The sequence below is a fragment of the Mercenaria mercenaria genome, unplaced genomic scaffold (genome assembly GCF_021730395.1).
Source record: "Mercenaria mercenaria strain notata unplaced genomic scaffold, MADL_Memer_1 contig_4420, whole genome shotgun sequence".
NCBI classification, from domain to species: domain Eukaryota; kingdom Metazoa; phylum Mollusca; class Bivalvia; order Venerida; family Veneridae; genus Mercenaria; species Mercenaria mercenaria.
Genome location: NW_026462647.1, coordinates 50,953 through 59,916, shown reverse-complemented (window position 1 = coordinate 59,916; position 8,964 = coordinate 50,953). Strand labels below are relative to the sequence as shown.

The following is an 8,964-nucleotide window of genomic DNA, read 5'->3' as shown; positions in this document are numbered from 1 at the left end:
AGGTGAGCTAAAAAAAATGGTGCATAATTCATGAAATATTGGTGCCAGAGTTATAGACATTAAGTCAAAAGATGTGGGTGATAATGTGGAAGAAACAATATAGGTCTGAATCAAATCCAGTAAGTAACAACAATGATATGTTAAAAGTGCATCCAAATTAACCTTGAATTCTAAGTAAAACGAGGGCATAATTCATGAAAACTGGGTGTCAGTGTAATGGATCTTGTGTCACATGATGTGGGTGATGATGAGGAATGACTATGCTAAGTTTGAAGCAAATCAATCAAGCAGTAACAGATATAAAGTAATATAGCATCTTAACTTTAACCAAGGTGCGGACACAGAAGCCAGTGAGAGTAGGACAGCTCTCCAAATTTTTTATATAGTCATGCTTAAAAGTTATTGAAAAAAAAATAAAACTGTGATTTGATTTAGAAATTAAATGTTTAAATGAACTTTTCTGTAAGAAAACTGTACATTTACCAAAAAAAAAAAAAAAATGACCAAGGGCATTTGGATGGTCTTTTTTTTAATTGAGTTACCTCCCTTGGAATGTAAAATTATAACTTGTTGTATGCAGCTGGATTAGTGGTAGGATTCTAGATACAACTGATCTTTTTACTTAACAAATGTTTTCTATGACTGCAACAAAACCAAAAAATCCACTACGGTTTCCTCACATACCGAGTAGCATAAAGACCTGCATCTCGTCATATCTGAAGTCCATGGTTTGTAGCCATTCTGCGCTTCACTGTAATTTCATACTACAAAAGAAAAGGCAATTTTCATTCTATTTAGAAAATAAATAGAAATACTAATGTCCATCTGAGAAGTTCTAAACAATTTCATGATAATCAGGTAAAATCTTTGACCTGTATCTTAATATTAGGTTCAAAAAGTTTTTTATTAAGAGGAAATATTTAGAAGCCATTCATGCAAAAATAACGAAAACCAAACATGAAAAATTAGCTGAAGCCTTTGACCTTCAAATGTCACTTTTCTTGCAATCTAAAATATTTTGGTAATTTGAAATTCCACACATATACTGCAAGTTTGTTCACCAGAAGAAAACTGTGGAAGGCTTATGGACAGACTGTCAGACATAAACCTTATAGGAGACAAATGATTTAAAGAGAAGACCAAAACTAAATATATGATATGAATAATTAGTCTGACTGTTTACTGCTGAACATCATACTTGAACAGAAATTTAAAACCATAACTTGTTTTTGAAATTAATGTTAAAGTTAATATTTGTGTAAATATGCTGTCAGCGGATACTTTTCAACTACTGACGATTTTCACGCTTATAGCTGCATGTTTTTTTATTTGTTTACTGGAAGGGGTATTTATTCTGCAGAGCACTCCTCTAAAATGTGGCAATATGAGGGTACCTGACTTCAGCTGATTTGGATTTCACTGCATACTATTTAACACACCTCTTTGTTTTCATTTTCTTGAAATAAATGTATGGATGTCCTGTGGAAAATATGTCTCTGATGGAGTAAAAAATTAGAAACTGTAACAAAGTGGACTGTTCATTTCAGTGTTCCTCCTTAATACTGAGTTACCTCCCTTCAACTGTAGAATTTGTTTCAAATATAATTTAAAAAATATAAATAAAAAAAAAAAGTTTTTCAGGAAGTGCAGCTGGATCTACCAAAACTTGTAAAAACAAAATTTTATGACGTACTTACTTATTAAACTTTTTCCAAGATTCCCATACACTATGTTCCCCTCATACACCACAACTGTAGAACAAAGACCAACATGTCTTTACATCAGAACTTCATTGTCTGCACCTATTATGCTGTACAGTAAGTTCACACATATCACTATCAAAGAAGAAACATTTTTTCACAGTATTTTGTAAAGCCAGATATGTTTTAGATACAATTTAAGAAGTTATTTCACAAATTAATAAAAATCACATTTAACGGCCTGACAGACCGCCAGACATATTTTTTTTTTGGTCAGAAAAAAATATATGTAAAAGGCTGATAATAAGCCTGATGTCTGACATTATATACTAAGTCTTAGATTTCAAAGCTGTGACTAGTAAGTTACTTTCAATAATTCTAGGGTTATATAACCATGGTCAATTCATTCAAGTAGCTCTTAACAGACTTCTTGCATTACAGAATACGAAGGTTTTAAGTACATGTATGTGGAAAGGAATATGAAAACCAACTGAGTGACTCCAAAAGAAAGTATTCTTGGTCCAATGCTGTTTTAATACATGCTGACTTCCAATGAATTGAAACATGCATTCAACCTCTTATGGTAACATGGGCTCATGTAGCAATGTTCCACTTAAAAAACTTTGAATTAAGACTACATTTTCTGGTTCTTTGGGATCATGGAGTCCACTCAATGTCAACAAGAGGACCATGATGGTCCTGAATCGCTCACCTCTTCCCACATGACCCAGTTTTGAGTATGATGTCGTTTCTATTATTTGACATAGTGACCTAGTTTTTGAGCTCATGTGACCCAGTTTTGAACTTGACCTAGATATTATCAAGATAAAAATTCTGACCAATTTTCATGAAGATCCATTGAAAAATATGGTCTCTAGAGAGGCCACAAGGTTTTTCTATTATCTGACCTATTGACCTAGTTTTCAAAGGTACGTGACCCTGTTTTGAACTTTACCTAGATATCATCAAGCTGAACATTCTCACTAACTTTCATGAAGATCTCATGAAAAATATGGCCTCTAGAGAGGTCACAAGGTTTTTCTATTTTTATACCTACTGGCCTAGTTTTTGACCGCACGTGACCCAGTTTCGAAACTGACCTAGATATCATCAAGGTGAACATTCAGATCAATTTTCATGAAGATCCATTGAAAAATATGGCCTCTAAAGAGGTCAAAAGATTTTTCTAATTTTAGACCTACTGACCTAGTTTTTGACCACAGTTGACCCAGTTTCAAACTTGACCTAGATATCATCAAGATGAACATTCAGACCAACTTTCATACAGATCCCATGAAAAGTATGGCCTCTAGAGAGGTCACAAGGTTTTTTTTATTATTTGACCTACTGACCTAGTTTTTAAACGCACATGACCCAGTTTCAAACTTGACCTAGACATCATCAAGGTGAACACTCTGACCTATTTTCATGAGGATCCATTCAAGGGTATGGCCTCTAGAGAGGTCACAAGATTTTTCTATTTCAAGACCTACTGACCTAGTTTCTGATTGCAGTTGACCCAGTTTCAAACTTGACCTATATATCATCAAGATAAACATTCAGACCAACTTTCATACAGATCCAATGAAAAATATGGCCTCTAGAGAGGTCACAACGCTTTTCATTATTTGGCCTACTGACCTACTTTTTGATGGCAGGTGACCCACTTTCGAACTTGACCTAGATATCATCAAGACGAACATTCTGACCAATTTTTATGGAGATCCATTCACAAATATGGCCTCTAGGGAGGTAACAAGGTTTTTCTATTTTTAGACCTACTGACCTAATTTTTGACCGCACATGACCCTGTTTCGAACTTGACCTAGATATCATCAAGATGAACATTCAGACCAACTTTCATATAGATCCAATGAAAAATATGGCCTTTAGAGAGGTCACAAGTTTTTCTATTATTTGACCTACTGACCTAGTTTTTGATGGCACGTGACCCACTTTCGAACTTAGCCTAGATATCATCAAGATGAAAATTCAGACCAACCTTCAAACAGATCCCATGAAAAATTTGGCCTCTAGAGAGGTCACAAGGTTTTTCTTTTATTTGACCTACTGACCTAGTTTTGATGGCATGTGACCCACTTTCGAACTTGACCTATATATCATCAAGGTGAACATTCTGACCAATTTTAATGAAGATCTCATGAAATATATGGCCTCTAGAGAGGTCACAAGGTTTTTCTATTTTTAGACCTACTGACCTAGTTTTTGACCGCACGTTACCCAGTTTCGAACTTGACCTAGATATCATCAAGGTGAACATTCAGACCAGCTTTCATACAGATCCCATAAAAAATATGGCCTTTAGAGAGGTCACAAGGTTTTTCTATTATCTGACCTACTGACCTAGTTTTTGATTGCAGTTGACCCAGTTTCAAACTTGACCTATATATCATCAAGATAAACATTCAGACCAACTTTCATACAGATCCAATGAAAAATATGGCCTCTAGAGAGGTCACAACGCTTTTTATTATTTGGCCTACTGACCTACTTTTTGATGGCAGGTGACCCACTTTCGAACTTGACCTAGATATCATCAAGACGAACATTCTGACCAATTTTTATGGAGATCCATTCACAAATATGGCCTCTAGGGAGGTAACAAGGTTTTTCTATTTTTAGACCTACTGACCTAATTTTTGACCGCACATGACCCTGTTTCGAACTTGACCTAGATATCATCAAGATGAACATTCAGACCAACTTTCATACAGATCCCATGAAAAGTATGGCCTCTAGAGAGGTCACAAGGTTTTTTTTATTATTTGACCTACTGACCTAGTTTTTAAACGCACATGACCCAGTTTCAAACTTGACCTAGACATCATCAAGGTGAACACTCTGACCTATTTTCATGAGGATCCATTCAAGGGTATGGCCTCTAGAGAGGTCACAAGATTTTTCTATTTCAAGACCTACTGACCTAGTTTCTGATTGCAGTTGACCCAGTTTCAAACTTGACCTATATATCATCAAGATAAACATTCAGATCAACTTTCATACAGATCCAATGAAAAATATGGCCTCTAGAGAGGTCACAACGCTTTTCTTTATTTGGCCTACTGACCTACTTTTTGATGGCAGGTGACCCACTTTCGAACTTGACCTAGATATCATCAAGACGAACATTCTGACCAATTTTTATGGAGATCCATTCACAAATATGGCCTCTAGGGAGGTAACAAGGTTTTTCTATTTTTAGACCTACTGACCTAATTTTTGACCGCACATGACCCTGTTTCGAACTTGACCTAGATATCATCAAGATGAACATTCAGACCAACTTTCATATAGATCCAATGAAAAATATGGCCTTTAGAGAGGTCACAAGGTTTTTCTATTATTTGACCTACTGACCTAGTTTTTGATGGCACGTGACCCACTTTCGAACTTAGCCTAGATATCATCAAGATGAAAATTCAGACCAACCTTCAAACAGATCCCATGAAAAATTTGGCCTCTAGAGAGGTCACAAGGTTTTTCTATTATTTGACCTACTGACCTAGTTTTTGATGGCATGTGACCCACTTTCGAACTTGACCTATATATCATCAAGGTGAACATTCTGACCAATTTTAATGAAGATCTCATGAAATATATGGCCTCTAGAGAGGTCACAAGGTTTTTCTATTTTTAGACCTACTGACCTAGTTTTTGACCGCACGTTACCCAGTTTCGAACTTGACCTAGATATCATCAAGGTGAACATTCAGACCAGCTTTCATACAGATCCCATAAAAAATATGGCCTTTAGAGAGGTCACAAGGTTTTTCTATTATCTGACCTACTGACCTAGTTTTTGATTGCAGTTGACCCAGTTTCAAACTTGACCTATATATCATCAAGATAAACAGTCAGACCAACTTTCATACAGATCCAATGAAAAATATGGCCTCTAGAGAGGTCACAACGCTTTTCATTATTTGGCCTACTGACCTACTTTTTGATGGCAGGTGACCCACTTTCGAACTTGACCTAGATATCATCAAGACGAACATTCTGACCAATTTTTATGGAGATCCATTCACAAATATGGCCTCTAGGGAGGTAACAAGGTTTTTCTATTTTTAGACCTACTGACCTAATTTTTGACCGCACATGACCCTGTTTCGAACTTGACCTAGATATCATCAAGATGAACATTCAGACCAACTTTCATATAGATCCAATGAAAAATATGGCCTTTAGAGAGGTCACAAGGTTTTTCTATTATTTGACCTACTGACCTAGTTTTTGATGGCACGTGACCCACTTTCGAACTTAGCCTAGATATCATCAAGATGAAAATTCAGACCAACCTTCAAACAGATCCCATGAAAAATTTGGCCTCTAGAGAGGTCACAAGGTTTTTCTATTATTTGACCTACTGACCTAGTTTTTGATGGCATGTGACCCACTTTCGAACTTGACCTATATATCATCAAGGTGAACATTCTGACCAACTTTAATGAAGATCTCATGAAATATATGGCCTCTAGAGAGGTCACAAGGTTTTTCTATTTTTAGACCTACTGACCTAGTTTTTGACCGCACGTTACCCAGTTTTGAACTTGACCTAGATATCATCAAGGTGAACATTCAGACCAGCTTTCATACAGATCCCATAAAAAATATGGCCTTTAGAGAGGTCACAAGGTTTTTCTATTATCTGACCTACTGACCTAGTTTTTGATGGCACGTGACTTAGTTTTGAATCTGACCTAGATATCATCAAGGTGAACGTTCTGACTAATTTTCATGAAGATCTTGTGAAATATATGGCCTCTAGAGAGGTCACAAGGTTTTTCTATTTTTAATCCTACTGACCTAGTTTTTAAAGGCACATGACCCACTTTCGAACTTGACCTAGATATCATCAAGGTGAACATTCTGACCAATTTTCATGAAGATCTTGTGAAATATATGGCCTCTAGAGAGGTCACAAGGTTTTTCTATTTTTAGACCTACTGACCTTGTTTTTATCGGCACGTGACCCAGTTTCGAACTTGACCTAGATATCATCAAGGTGAACATTCTGACCAACTTTCATAAAGATCCCATGAAAAATGTGACCTCTAGAGTGGTCACAAGCAAATGTTTACGGACTGACGCACGCATGGACGGACGGACGACGGACGACGGACACCGCGCGATCACAAAAGCTCACCTTGTCACTTTGTGACAGGTGAGCTAAAAATAGATGGTAAAGGTTTCTTATTTAGCATGGGCAGATGACAAGCATTGCCACATGGAATTGATCGGACAACTTTGTGTGTATTGCTTAAGCCTGTGCTAGTGGACATCGTGAGAACATGTAGCCATGCAACTGGGCACCACTGCAGTGTCATTTACAAATAAACAAACTTTGGTTCTAAACTGTTTCAGGAGGTCATTTATATGATAAGAATAGAATGCCCTAAGAACAGACCTCTATGGCACTCCTAATGTAACTACTACTGAAGATGATTGATTACCTTGTGTATGACCCATGAAAAAAGATTTAATCCTTAATAAAGTAGTATGGTTAATGCAAAGTTGTTGCAGTTACTGTAATAGTATTAGGTAAATAACAATATCAAATGCCTTACTGAAATCAAAATACCTGGATCATTTTTGGTGTTTTGTGATGTTTCTTTCAATTTCATCAACAAGTTTGCAGCCGTTGGTTCTCACAGGTGCAACACTCCTTGAAGCCATGCTGTAGACCATAAAGAATATAAATTTATGGCAAAAGGAGAAAAGTTTCTGATGGCACAATGTGTTCTGAAACTTTGTATAAGATAAAGGCAATGGAAATAGGATGGTAATATGCAAGATTTACTGCATCTCCTGCTTAAAATGGGGACAAAACATTTGCTGAAATACCTCGAGTTAAATGTCTTAAATTAAGGATTTTTGAGAAATACCTTCAAGAATTGGAGCAATCCAACTCGAAGTTGTTAAAGAACAAGTGGCTTCTTATCCGTTCCTGCAGCTTTGTCTGTTTTCAAGTTTGCTAACAGTTACAGCATCTTGTGGTCATTGGTCCTGTCAGGCATAGATATCTTGATGTGTCTGAAATATCCCTGTGAGGTTATCCTGTAATGGAGATATTCCTTGCCAATCCTGTTTGGATTTTTTATCAGATGATGTAGTTTCTTTGTAGAGGAGTTGCTGTTATTGTTATCTGTCTCATCAGGGTTGTTGATACCTAGAATATGTCTATTCAGTGTAATTATTATAAGATATATTGATTTTATTCTTGATGACATTTTAGATATGTATATGTGATTTGAAACAATGACTTAGTGATCAACTGAGTGATCACTATCCCTACAGATTTCTTTGAAGTTCACTTTCACACTGAAGCCACATGTATGCTTATCTTTTAAATCAATACCTTGGTCAGCATTACATCATATTATTTTTCTAAACCAAATATAAGGCCTGTATGAGTATTACCATTCATATCAGGGTAGTACATGTATCTGATGGTATAAAATTTTAGACCGAACACCACCAATTTAAGTTAAGCTTATTGTTCCTTCTCATGAGAAGGAACACTTATGGTGAACATGTCACACTTGACTGAGCAGGTAATAGATACAAGGGTATCATCAAAGGCATCCGAATTCCAGTAGGCGCCGCCATTTTGTACTCATGCATATTCATTACAAATAGCCTCTTTTTGTGTTTTTACGCATCTTTAAGTCAATCTTTAGTGAAATACAACTACGTAATAAACAGACCTACAAAAAAACAATAATTAAGTTTAAACTATCTAACTCCTGAATCTTACGTCATATTGTAGAATCGAGATTAACTAAATGAATATTCATCATCTAAAAATAGACTCCCGCCCAAAAATATCGTCTGCTATTATTCTTCTCGGTTGCACTCTTTGCTGCTTCCAGAGGTTCCTTTTACGACTTTATTTCATACCAACTTTATTATTTTGATATTTTAAGTATAACCATCAAAACGTACTAATAAAGTTATTCGAGATTTTTTACTTGTCTGTGAATGCTATTGCATGATACGTACCGTCACCGGATTACAACATTTCAATTACTTCCTTTGATTTTATCTAGAACTGTATAATGCATTTCTTCACTTTACTGAGCTATCAATATTTCGAACTTTGTAATTTCATGCCTTTTGATTAATTGTTTTGTAATTTTCAAGTTGTGAACTTTTTGTACGCATTTTTTTCAAATCCATCAGTTTGCTGGTGCCGACTTATATAAAAGCCCTTCTTCTCCTGGTTTTGTCGTTCGGGAGCTTA

General features: G+C 35.9%; 1 long non-coding RNA gene across 2 annotated transcripts; it reads right to left on the bottom strand.

The window, feature by feature from the left end:
- Positions 1 to 684: 684 nt before the first annotated feature.
- Positions 685 to 8,353, bottom strand: LOC128553874 (uncharacterized). 2 transcript variants are annotated; one of them, XR_008369455.1, is made up of 4 exons: positions 7,607 to 8,353; positions 7,303 to 7,398; positions 1,698 to 1,835; positions 685 to 764 (listed from the first exon to the last, which is right to left on the bottom strand). It is a non-coding gene; the product is annotated as an uncharacterized LOC128553874 (long non-coding RNA). The 2 variants fall into 2 exon arrangements; XR_008369454.1 differs by having other exon boundaries at positions 1,698 to 1,810.
- Between the last annotated feature and the right edge of the window lie 611 nt (positions 8,354 to 8,964).